The following is a 13314-nucleotide window of genomic DNA, read 5'->3' as shown; positions in this document are numbered from 1 at the left end:
ATTTTATATTAGTGATCATGCAGATATTCAAGGATGCAAGGGGCCAGTTATTACCTAGAAATAACTCCTCCTGCAGTCCTGCACCTTTCATTCTCCTGCTGTCCTTGGGGACTCTTCACACCCTCTCCTTTCTCAGTCTCCCAGCACCAACTGAGCACACTGGCCCAGCTTATTTCCCTGAGAAGATGGAGCCGTGAGAGGATTCCCACCAGCTGCTTCCACCTTCCCCCATCATCTCCAGGTTCTCACCTAAGTCCTTGCTGAGAATGCACCCGGGATCACATCCAAGCAGTCCTGTCTGTTCAGTCACCCCCGTAATTCTCTCTTCCATCCAAACCCCTCCCCCTCTACTAGATTATCTCAATGAAGTCTAAATATGGGTGGACTTATACACTTGTTAAAAAAAGAAACCCTCATGATCTCATGCTCCTTCCAGACACAGCCCCATTTCCGACTCCCATTTTCTACACAAAGCTGATTCCTCTCTCTTTACTGTCCATCACCTTCACCATTTACTGTATCACTTTACCAAAGTCACTTGATGGGGTCACCAATGGTCACTTTTCCATCCTCTTCTTACTGGACATGATAATTATTCCCACCCCTGCCATGTTCTCCTCCCAGCCCCTGGGCTTCTTCCTGACCCTTCCTCCTCCCTGTTCCCAGCTTCCTGTGCTGCACCCACCTGTTGCATGGTGACCCTGCTTCAGCCTTCAGTCTCCACTCCCTCTGTGCACTCACTCCCCAAGATTTCATCCATCCTCACTATTTAAACACACCTGCCCACCCCTGGTTCATAAAGGTATATTCCTCTCCCAATCAACTTCCCATACCAACACCATACTTGGATTTCCAAAAATCTACCAGACAGCTCCTCTCAAATGTTGAATCTTAAAATGAAAATCAAAAAAAAAAAAAAAAGAAAACTCCTGTTCTAGAAAGAAAGATTGTTAGTCTGTTCCCCAGGACCTTCTTTTCCTCAGTAAAGGGCAATTCCCTTCTCTCTGTTGCTCAGCTCTGAATCACAGGTATCTGGCTGTCTGTCCTGCTCTGCCTCCACTGCAAACTCATCCATCAGCCAATCCTGTTGGATTTTCCTTTAAAGTAAATACACAAATTGATCACTTCTCATCACCTCCATTGACATCAGCTTGGGCCAAGCCACCCGCATGGGGCCCCAGAGTCATTTTAAGTCACCTCCTTCTTCTGCCCTGCCTCCCTATCTAGTCACAACAGCCAAACTAACCTTTCAAAAGAATAAATGAAATCATGTCACTCCCTTGTTCAAATGCCTCCATGCCTTGCCCTCTCAAAGTCTTTAAAATGACTGCTCACCTTGACCTGAAGCCCCTCCCCACCTAGCCCTCCCCCAAAGCCTCCTCTTTGGAAACCTTTCCTGGCTGCACCCACACTCCTCCCACCAGTCTCAGGGTCTTCACAGCACACCCCCCAGTCTCCTCCCAGTTGGTCCCCTTTACCTCTGCACTCTCTGCCCAAAGCTACCTTCACAGTGAAGTGTTTCCTGACTCCTTGATTTAAGAATGCCCACTCTCTCCCTCCTCGTGCCCTCCTCACTCATTCCTCTTCCTCACCCTGTGTGTTTGCAGAGCACAGATCTCTTTCTCTCGTTTGACACATTTTAGCTTGTTTATTTGTCTAATTTCTTCCTTCCACCTACCTCTAGATAACAGCTCCAAGCAATCAGGGACTTTTCTTTTCACTGCTGAATGCCCATTGCTAAGACTAGGAGGAGAACTCCTGTGGATCCATTTGTTCCATAAATTCAAGAAAGAGTCTTGTCTATTTTCCCTTTTTCTCGTTCTTTGCACCCTCTTTCCTATCATTCTCATCACTTGTTCTATTTGGTCTCATCTGTAAGAATCTGGAATGGTTTAGAATGAGGTACCCCCCCCAAAAAAATTCATGTGTGAGATAATGCAAGAATGTTCAGAGGTGAAATGATTTGATTAGGAGAATTGTGACCTAATCAGTAGTAGATTGATCCACTGAAGTAGATTAACTGGGTGGTCACCATAAGTAGGTGGGTTGTGGCAGGAGGAAGTAGGTCACTCAGGACATGACTATGGGATTTTTATTTCATCCCTGTAAGAAGAACTCTCTCCTTCTGCTTCTTGGATGTCATGTCCTGAGCTGCTTTCCTGTGCCATACCCTTCCACCACGATGTTCTGTCTCCCTTGGGCCCAGAGCAGTGGAGTCAGCTGACTATGGCCTAAACCTCTGAAATCATGAACTAAAACAAACTTTTCCTTCTCTGAGTCATTCATATCAGGTCTTTTGGTCCCAGTGTCAAAAATATGACTAATACAGAATTCCTCAGTTGTACCCTCTGGTGAGTGTTGATTTCATTGGGCTGTTTCATTTCCAAAAATACCTTCTTTTCTTGCTCTCTTCCTGCACCTCTTTCATAGCTACTTATACCTGTGTTTGAGCAAAGTGCTACTCTTCAACACCTTGGAGACCTCAGGCTAGAATTGTGTCACTGTTCTCTCTTCTGCATTAATGGCTTGGGTCAGGTCCACTAGTGGGTTGCTTAGCTAGACCTCTTGTTGTGGTTGGGATATGAGCCCAAAAGCTCCTGTGTTAATGCAGGAATATTCTGAGAGGAGATGATTACGTTATGGGAGCTATAACCTAACCAGTGAATTAATCCATTTGATGGTTAATCATTTGAAGGGAGTACTGTATTGGTGGTAACTATAGGCAGGTCAGGAGTAGCTGAAGGGCACCTCTGGGGGGGTGCCCTTGGGGATTATATCTGATCTATCTCCTCTCCCACCCTTCTGTGCTTCCCAGCTACCAGGAGGTGAGCAGCTTTTCTCCACCATGATTTTCTCTCTCATCTTAGGCCCAAAGCAATGGAGTCAGCCATCCATGGACTAAACCTTTGAAACCATGAGGAAAATAAACCTTTCCTCTTCTAAGTTGTTCTTATCAGGTATTTTGGTTGCCACCGACTAACACGAGGATCCCTCTTACACACTGCTACCTCACCAACCTCTCAAGGGTTCTCAGTGACACTTCTACATTTGAAAACTTGATTGATTGACATGGAGCTCTTGAGAGTCTCTCAGCAGCATTCACCAGCAGCATGCTGAGAGCTCCGATTTTGTTGTTGTTGTTGTTGTTGTTGTTGTTGTTTTGTTAGAGGAGAGGCCTCCCCACTTGAAGATGTATGGATCTTATACTTTATATCTTTCTCCTCCGCTATTCAAGTAAGAAGCTGACCAACAGAATGAGATCTTGTGAGAATGGACATAGGTGACTGCATGAAACCCTCAGGGGAGCACCCTGCTTCAGCTGACAGGTGGCCAAGTTGAGGGCCCCTCAGGAAAAACCCTGTTCTTTGCTCTTTTGTGTGTGTGTCATAAAAGAGTTCCAAAAAATTTCTCCTTTATTCTCCCACAACTGCTTCCTGACCCACCCATTCCTCCAACTCGGGATTCTAGACTTTTTATTCAGTTAGATCTATAATAATCATAGCTAAAATCATCCAAACACTTGCTCTGTGCCAAGCATTGTTGTTAGGATTTTACAAAAATCTATTTGTTTAGTCTTCATACCAACCCAGTTGAGCAGCTACTATTATTTTCCTAGTTGAAAGATGAGGAAGGTGAATCAGAGAGAAGTTAAGACCTGCCCATGGTCAGGCAGCTGGTAAGGGCAGGTTCTGAGTACAGAGTTTGCTCTTGTTCCAGTGGTAAGGATGGCGGAGCAGAAGGAGTATGTTTGAGATCTGTGCTGCTATTCTGGGCCTTTGAGAGCGTGTCTGCGTATGGTGTGAATGTGCACAATTTGGGAGGCACCTGGGAAGCTGGGCCAGCACCTTCTTCTTAAGAGCCCCATCTATCCCCCACTCTATCAAGACATGGCATGAAAATAAATCATTTACATGCCAAAGTTAGAAAAGATACCTGCTGTTCAAAGCCAGTGAAAATCTCTTATTTGACTTTATAACCACAGTTCTAGCTTTTTGTACATAGTAGATGCTTAATAAATATTTATTGGAATAAAGACAGAGAAAAATTAGAAGTCTCTAGCTAGGCACTGTGGCACATGCCTGTAACCCCTGCTACTTGGTAGGCTGAAACAGGAGAATTGCAAATCAAAGGCCAGTTAGTGAGACACTGTCTCAAAAAATAACAAAAATTAGAAATCTGTATAAGTCTGTGTGCGTATATATCATAATATACATGTATGGATATCTATATTTATAATAGTCAACACATACATATGTGAGTGTTTTGACTTGTCAGTTCTCCTTTGCAATAAAAGGCTACCTAGGGACATATGAATTTTCCGAGTGAAGGATTCCCAAACCAGTAGGAAATCAGGACTATGCTTTCAGTCTTAGAAAATAAATACAACTGGGATCAATTAGAATTGAGAATATTCTTTCTCAGCAATATCTCATGTTATCATGAGGGTTATCCTGAAAAATCAGGCTGCTAAATGTACTAAGCTTGTGGTTGAATCCAGTTCTGTGAAATCCGTAAGTCTTCTAAAGTGTTCCATTTGCAAAGTCAAAAAATAAAGATTTTAATGTTTATTAGATGTTGGAAAGAGTATTGCAGAAATCCATAAATTTCAGCACTGACCAATTCAGGTTCCAGGATGCACACTAATACATAGGAACTGTTTAGTTATAAAGTTCCCATCCCCATCTTTTCAATGGTCCTTAAAAAGCAACGGAGTGGACAGAAATCGTAGCACACACCTGTAACTCCAGCAACTTGTGAGGCTAAGATTGCAAGTTCTAGGATAGCCTCAGCGACTCAGTGGGAGCCTAAGCAACTTAGCAAGACCCTGTATCAAAGTAAAATAAAAAGGGCTGCATGTGATCAGTAGTAAGCACCCCTGGGGTCAATCCCTGGTTCCAAGAAATAAAAAATAAAGTAGCAGCATGTCCTTATACTCCAGTCTGTAAAGTATATAACTGATTAGCATCACTTTAATATTAAAAATAGATTGTGGGCTGGGATTGAGCGCTCAGCAGTAGAGCGCTCGCCTAGTAGGGGCCGGACCCGGGTTCGATTCTCAGCACCACATAAAAAAAAAAGGCATTGTGTTGTGTCCATCTACCAAAAAAGATTCTCTCTCTCTCTCTCTCTCTCTCTCTCTCTCTCTCTCTCTCTCTCTCTCTCTCTCTCCTCTCCTTTTAAAAAAATAGGTTGCCCATAAAACCCAATATGCAGCCTTATTAGCACATTTAGAGAAATTTCTGCTATAAGCCAAATATACAAAACTTTTTTTTAATCTCACACTAGGGGATAATCAGTTGTTTTTATAAGAACTTTAATAAGAAATTGGCCAGAATATGGGACAACCACATTTGAAAGGTTGCAGAAAGTATCCTTGAAGTTGGAAGTCAAGAAGGATGACTCTTCCTTCCACCACTCTTAGAGTTAGAATCTTCCTGATTGTGCTTAGTACACAATGCAAAGACCTATCCAAGTGTTTTTGTTCATCTATCCAGATATATATTGGTTCAGCTTTGTTCCTAGAAAGAAGAGGGACAGGCGCCCTCACTCACCATAAAGCTGGAACTCAGCTGCCAGCTTCTGCTCCTGTGCACCCTGGGCCTCCCAGACCTGCACCAGGCTCTTTCATTGTCCTCTCCTTTCACCCCTTAATCCACTGCTTTCTGAGTCCCCTCCTTTCCCAAAATCTCTTTCCATCGAGGTCACCCAACTTTATTGAACACTACATCAATCAGAGGCATTTTAGTCCTTGGAGACTGACCCCTGTTAGTCACTCATCTCCCCAAGTCTCCACTTCAAGGGTTGTGGTGGTCATCGTCCCTGGAGTACTCTCTGATACCACAACTGCGTGGGCAGCCATTATATGTGCCCCCAAAAATCCTCTCCTCAGCCCATCATGAATCTGTTACTCTCTGTCTCCCTCACTGAGTTATGAGCTCTCTGAGAGCAGGACTTGTTTTTTCACATGACACATGCCAGTACCTAGTACACAATAGGTACTCAGTAACTCGATGATGAATTAGTGACTGAATACATGTTAATCACTCCCAGAGTAACCAGATAAATGGCACCTGGACATCGGCCTCCTATTCTTATTAGAAAGATGACTAATTTCACTCATGCCTTCATCAAGATACCCCTCAACCACATGCTGTCTGTCCCTCTAGTGCCCAGATGTACAGAGGATGCCCAACCTCCTCCTTCCTCTCTGGTATTCCTAACCTGTCCATCGGTGATCATATGGCTGTACACCTACTGCCAGCTGAGAACAATCCAATTACTGGTCCCTCCCGTTGGTATAGGGAAGAGAACAAAACTAGAAATCAGACATCAGGCTCTTTCAGAGTTTTCCCACTGGGGCCGCATTGCCCAACCACCCAATGCAGAGGTGACACAGGCCTTTTGTCCCCCCCCCCCAGAGTCCCGGAATAACATACTTAACAGCATTTGATAGCTAGGAGATAATTTTCTTAACATGAAGGTCATCACTGAGGTCATTCCACTTCCTCATCACCATCATACAACAGTTATAAAGTACCTTGCCAGATATGGGGAAGAAATCATAGTTTTCACAAATAAAACGGATGCTTACTGAACACCAGTGGCTCCAAAGTTTTAGATTTTCAAGGGACATGATCCTTATTCCTATGAAGTTTAAATGCTCACTGAGAAATGTTCTGATTATCCATAACTATGGAACAAACAGGCCTAAACTTAGTGGGTAAGAACAACAACCACTTTACTAGATATTATGATTTCATGGCTCAGGGAATTTGGCAAGATTGGACTAAGTAATTTTTCTGTTCCACATGGCCCTGTCAAGGTCACTCAGTGTCATTTAGCTGGCAACTGGGTTCTTCTGGAGGAACCAAGCTGGTTTCACTAACGTATCCAGCAACTTAGAAGAAATGGGGAATGGCTCAGTTAGGTCTATTGGCCAGAATTCCTACTCCCACCTTTACCAGCCTGGGCAACTATACTTCTCAAATGACAGCTCAGGATTCTAAGAGTAGGTGTTCTGGCAAATAAGGCAGAAACTTCATGACTTTTGATGACCTAGTCTCAGAGACACATGGCATCACTTCTGATATATGTTATTGCCCAAAGCAGCCCACACAGATTCAAGGGGAAGAAAGATAGATGCTACCTCTCAATGGGAGAAGTGTCAAAGAACTTTCACCCACGTGTTAAAACATCCGCAAGGAACAGTAATACTCAAACAGGAACCTCGGAAAAAGGAGCTTCTTAAAGACAACTTGGCCTAATTTTTTAAAAATAATCCTACATGGGAGACCAATCAGCAGAGTAAAAGAAGAGGACCAGAGTGAGAAAGGAGAGGAAAAAATGGGGAAGTTCTGGGAAATGAGATTGATCAAATTATGTTATATACCTCTATAACTATGTCACAATGAATCATCTTACAACATATAATTATACGTTGTGTATAATTATAACACACCAATAAAAACCACAAAAAAATAACTTGATCTATATTGAGTGTTTATAGCAGCTTTATTCATAATCAACAACTGAAAATAATCCAGTGTCCTTTAATTCATGAAGGATAAACACATTGTGGAACATCCATACAATGGACTAGTATTTAGCAATAAAAAGACACAAATTACTGATACAATAAGTTAATTGAGACTCAGAGGTAGGACACTGAGTAAAAGAAGCCAATCTCAATGACCATATACACTGCGATTTCACTTATACAACATTCTTGAAAAGACTAGACTATAGTGATAGAGAACAATTTAGTAGGTGCCCAGGACTGAGGGTCATGGGATGGTATGACTATAAAAAAGCAGCACCATTGTGAGATTGCAAATTGGTGCAACCACTCTGGAAAGCAGTAGAGAGATTCCTCAAAAAGCTTGGAATGGAAGCAACATTTGACCCAGTTATTCCACTCATCAGTTATACCCAAAGGATTTAAAATCAGCATACTACAGTGACACAGCCATATCAATGTTCATAGCAGCTCAATTCACAATAGCTAAGCTATGGAACTAACCAAGATGCCCTTAAACAGATGAATGGATAAAGAAAATGTGCTACGCATACACAACGGAATATTATTCAGCCTTAAAGAAAAATGAAATTATGGCATTTTCTGCTAAATAGATGGAACTAGAGACTATCATGCTAAGTGAAATAAGCCAGTTCCCAAAAACCAAAGGCTGAATATTCTGTCTAATATGTGGATGCTAACACACAATAAGGGGTGGAGGGAGTAGAAGTTCATTGAATTAGACAAAGGGGAATGAAGGGAAGGGAGGAGGGATGGGATTTGGAAAGACAGTAGGATGACTCCAACATAACTTTCCTCTGTTCTTATGTGAATACACAACCAGTGAAACCACATCACGTACACCACAAGAATGGGATCTAATTAGAACAGTTATACTCCACGTATGTATAATATGTCAAAAAACACTCTATTGTCATATGTATCTAAAAAGAACAAAGAAAAAATAAACTAAAAAATAAACAAAGGATTTTTTCCAGCTTTTTCTTTCAAAGAGCTGCCTGGCCACTTGCTACTGGCCAGGGGTTCTCTGTGTGCCTATCTTCCTTTCTCAGGGCAGCTATGGTGGCCATAAAGACACTGAACCCCAAGACCAAGGTGGCCCACGTGAAGGCAGTGCTGGCAGTGAACATCAGTGCACGCGGGCTACAGGACATGCTACAGACCATCCTGGGGTCCAAGGGCACATGAAGATGCTAGTGTCAGGCACTGGGGACATCAAGCTCACTAAGAATGGCAATGTGCTGCCTCACGAAATGCAAATTTTGCACCCAACAACCTCGCTGATATCAAAAGTCACTATAGTCCAGGATGACATCGCTGGTGATGGCACTACTTCCAACGTCCTCATCATCCAAGAGCTGCTCAAACAGGCAGATCTCTACATTTCTGAGGTTCTTCCTCCTAGAATAATCACTGAAGGTTTTGAAGCTGCAAAGAAAAAGGCCCTTCAGTTTGGGGAGCAAATCAAAGTAAGCAGAGAAATGGACAGGGAGACACTTTATAGAGGTGGCCAGAACATCTCTGAATGTTCACGCTGAACTTGCAGATATCCTAACAGAGGCTGTAGTGAACTCCATTTTGGCCATAAAAAAAAAAAAAGATAAGCCTATGAACCTATTCATGGTTGAGATCATGGAGTTGAAACATAAATCTGAGAGGGGAGGGGAGGGGGGGATAGTAGGGGATAGGAAAGGTAGCAGAATACAACAGTCACTAATATGGCATCATGTAAAAATGTGAATGTGTAACTGATGTGATTCTGCAATTTGTATTTGGGGTAAAAATGGGAGTTCATAACCCACTTGAGTCAAATGTATGAAAGATGATATGTCATGAGCTTGGTAATGTATTAAACAACCAATTAAAAAAATTAAATAAAATACAACATAAAAGAAAGAAACATAACTCTGAAACTGACACAAGCTTAATCAGAGGGCTCATTTTGGACCAGGGGCCCACCACCCTGACATGAAGAAGAGAGGGAGAATGCATACATTCTCACATGCAACGTGTCACTGGAATATGAAAAAACAGAAGTGAATTCTGGCTTTCTTTTTTTTTTTTTACAAGAGTATGGAAGAGAGAGAGAAACTAGCAAAAGCTGAAAGAAAGTTTATTGAAGATAGAGTGAAAAAAATAGTAGAATTGAAAAAGAAGGGCTGTGGTGATGCAGATAAAGGCTTTGTCGTCACTAATCAAAAGGAAATTGACCCCTTTTCTTCAGATGCTCTTGCAAAAGAAGGCATAGTAGCTCTGCTCAGACTAAATGGAGAAATAGAGAGAGGCTGACTCTTGCTTGTGGTGGGGGTAGCTCTGAATTCTCTTGATGACCTAACTCCTGACTGCTAGGGACATGCAGGACTTGTCTATGAGTAGAAAACAAGAAGTTCACCTTTATTGAGAAATGTAACAATCCCCATTCTGACACATTATTAGTCCCAGGACCAAATACGCACACACTCACTCAAATCAAAGGTGCGATAAGTGATGTCTTGAGGGCAGCTGTGTGGTTCCAGGTGTCGGTGCAGTAGAAGAGGCCATGGCAGAAGCCCTGATGAAATTCAAGCCCAGTGTAAAGGGCAGGGCCCAACTTGGAGTCCAGGCGTTTGCTGATGCATTGCTCATTATTTCCAAAGTTCTTGCTCAGAATTCTGGTTTTGACCTTCAAGAAACATTAGTTAATATTCAAGCAGAACATTCAACATCAGGTCACCTCGTAGGCATGGACTTGGACACTGGTGAGCCAGCGGTGGCAGCAGAATTGGGCGTGTGGGATAACTATTGTGTGAAGAAACAGCTTCTTCATTCCTGTACTGCGATTACCACCAACATTCTCCTGAGATCGTGAGAGCTGGAATGTCCTCTTTAAAAGCCTCCCTGTGTCATCTGGATCTTGAAGACTATGAAATGATCCTGAGGGATAGAGCTGTGGATTTTCCTCCAAGCCTCAAATGGTGGTTCAAGGAATTTTCTTCTCCCATATGAGAAAAAAAAAAAAAAGATTGGGCACATATTGAAATTAGAGTGTGAAATTATAATTACAATATTTTTAATTGCACTGCGTAGACATGCATAAAGCAGGTCCTTTTTACCCAGTGAACAGGATCATTTGCTTTACTTACAGTGACATAAAATTACATGTTACATAAACACTTTATCTGTCTTATTAAATATTCCTTGAAAAAAAGAATAAACAAAAATAAGTTCAAGTCTTTTCACTAGTGACCTTTATGGATAATTTTCAAAAGACAGACATGAGCTGAAGTTCAGAGTAGTTCGGGTTTTCCACACAAAACTTAATTCAAAATAGAATACACTTTCCAACAAACAAACAAATTAATTAATCCCCTCTGCTATTAACTGAGTTGTTTAAAATATTTTGGAAAGCATTTCTGTAGTGTCAAGATTAAAAGCTGCATGTGACATTAACAGATAACTCAGAATTTATTTTGTCTCCCTTTTCTCCAAACACATGCATCACTTCAATTAATCAGTAAAGGACTTTTGAGTGTATGACTAAAAGGGAGACTTGTTTGGGGCTCTCTGGCCAAACACATCAAACCCTCCAATTTGTCCTTTGACCTTTATAATTTTACTCCTTCAGACCCTCAAAAGTTTTTTTTTTCAACTTTACTGTATTTTTTTCAAGATTTTTAAGTGTTTGGGGGAAACATCATGTTTGAACATCTATCTTGAGTTGTTATATAACTAATTGGTGATTAATTACTAAACAGCTGAAAATTAGATTTCCAGGACCATATGCTGGTAGAAAAATGTCAATAGGAAAAATGCAACATGTATATTCAGATGACTTGAACCAAAATCTTGGCTGTATTACTTTCAGCATTTTTTTTTAATCTTTGAGGGGGCACTTATTATAATGTCAGTTTTGTGTATTGCAGAAAAATGCATAAAGTTGCACTGTGATTAATATATGCTCCCATTTCCTTAGTGAACCTCCCTGAAGGTCAAGAAGCAGGAAGGTAAATAAAAAGTAAAGTGAAAAGAAAGAGAGAGAAAGAGAACACAGCACCAGGGAGCTTGATACAGTGTTTGTGACTGTGGTTGCAGGCTTACATACATTAAAACTCATAGAACTATGCAGCCACCCCCCAAAAAGTTACACTTACTGTTTTTTAATTTAAAAAAAAAAATTTGAATCAAGTATCAACCAACTTCTTCTGAATGGAGTAAACACCAGCATGGAAGAAATTCTGAATAGGAGGCTGAGTAGCTGTATAAAGGTCATGATGTGCCAGGGAAGAGTCTTGGTCTGTTCAGTATTACTATAATAAAATGCCTGAGACTGAGTAATTTATAAAGAACAAAAACTTATTTCTTTGTGATTTTGAAGGCTGGGAAATCCAGGAGTAAGTCTGTGGCATGTAGTGAATGCCTTTTTGTTGAGTCATCCCATGGTGGAAGATGAAAGTACAAAAAAGAAGGAGAGAAAGCAAGGCATGGGGAGAAAAAAAGATGAGAGAAAAGAAAGGGACAGAAGAGAGGTAACCCTCACCTCTTATAAGGAAGGAACCCACTCTCACAATAATGAACCCATATCCATAATAAAAATCTGCCCTCATAACTATCTCTAAAGTTCTCACCTCTTAATACTGTTACAGAAGAAATTAAATCTCAACATGAGTTTTGAAAGGGAAAAGCATTTCAAACCACAGCGGGAAGTGACAGAGGAAGCCCTCTCCTGTTCCTCACCCCCTCACTCTGAGGAGCTGAACACAGTGAGTCCTACCATGTCCCCACAAGCATGCAGGAACAGAAGCACAGAAACGTGGGACCTGGCAGGAGTCCCCCAACCAAGTCAGCCTGCCCTAATTGCCAGTGTCTCCTGGTTACCAGAGCGCCCACAGCCATGCCAGCACTTAACAGCAGGCCTACGGACACCAGCCAAACGTCTCAAGACTACCTCCCCAAGTTTCATTTTTCAGCAATTAAAACATTTTCTAAAGAGGATTGAATCCTAGTGTAGTGAATTGCTACATCGAAAAGATTTGGCTCAGTGTTTTTTAAAGTTCTGTGAAATGGCTACTCCCATCAGTGATTCACTTATGTTACTATGGCTTTAAACAAAACAGCCACTTAAAAAGATCATGTTTTAATGCACCAGAAAAAATCATGTTGAACCAAAGAATCAAAACTACTTTTGCAAAAAAAAAAAGAGGGAATTGAGTCCACTTGTAAGCGGGAGATTTAATTTCTTCTGTAACAGTATTAAGAGGTGAGAACTTTAGAGATAGGTATGAGGGCAGATTTTTACTATGGGTATGGGTTCATTATTGTGGGAGTGGGTTCCTTCCTTATAAGAGGTGAGGGTTCCCCTCTCCTGTTCCTCTCTCCCCTCTCCATCTACCCTTTTCCTCCCCTGCCTTGCCTCCTCTCCTTCTTTTCTGTTCATCATGTTAGGGAACATGGTGTCTCAGAAAACTCATAAGCCAAAGGAAAAACAAATGAACACAAAAGAAAGCAGAGGTCTTGTCAGCAGTGCTGAACTGTGAGAGAGAACGAAGCTTCCCAAAAACATCCCTTTACCTCCCTTTCTCTTCACCAGACTGTTCTGTTTCTTTAAATCAGAAAAAAATCTGGAAAAGTGTGCTTATCGTGAATCTGAACTGTAGACCGTCCCAGGAGTCAAAATACATTTGTAAGCAGGATATGTTTGTGTAAAAAAGTAGCCGGTGGAGAACAAGGTAGGCAAAGGGTGGACAGAGGTGTGGAGGGCACCCTGGGTGGGAATATAGAGGCAGACAGAACACCTGGCG

General features: G+C 41.7%; 1 pseudogene; it reads left to right on the top strand.

Moving 5' to 3' along the window:
* The first annotated feature begins 8596 nt into the window (after positions 1–8596).
* Positions 8597–10522, top strand: LOC113190339 (T-complex protein 1 subunit zeta-like; annotated as a pseudogene).
* The last annotated feature ends 2792 nt before the right edge of the window (positions 10523–13314 follow it).

This window comes from Urocitellus parryii, chromosome 5 (genome assembly GCF_045843805.1).
Source record: "Urocitellus parryii isolate mUroPar1 chromosome 5, mUroPar1.hap1, whole genome shotgun sequence".
Taxonomy (NCBI): Eukaryota; Metazoa; Chordata; class Mammalia; order Rodentia; family Sciuridae; genus Urocitellus; species Urocitellus parryii.
This window is presented reverse-complemented; position numbering and strand designations above follow the sequence as displayed.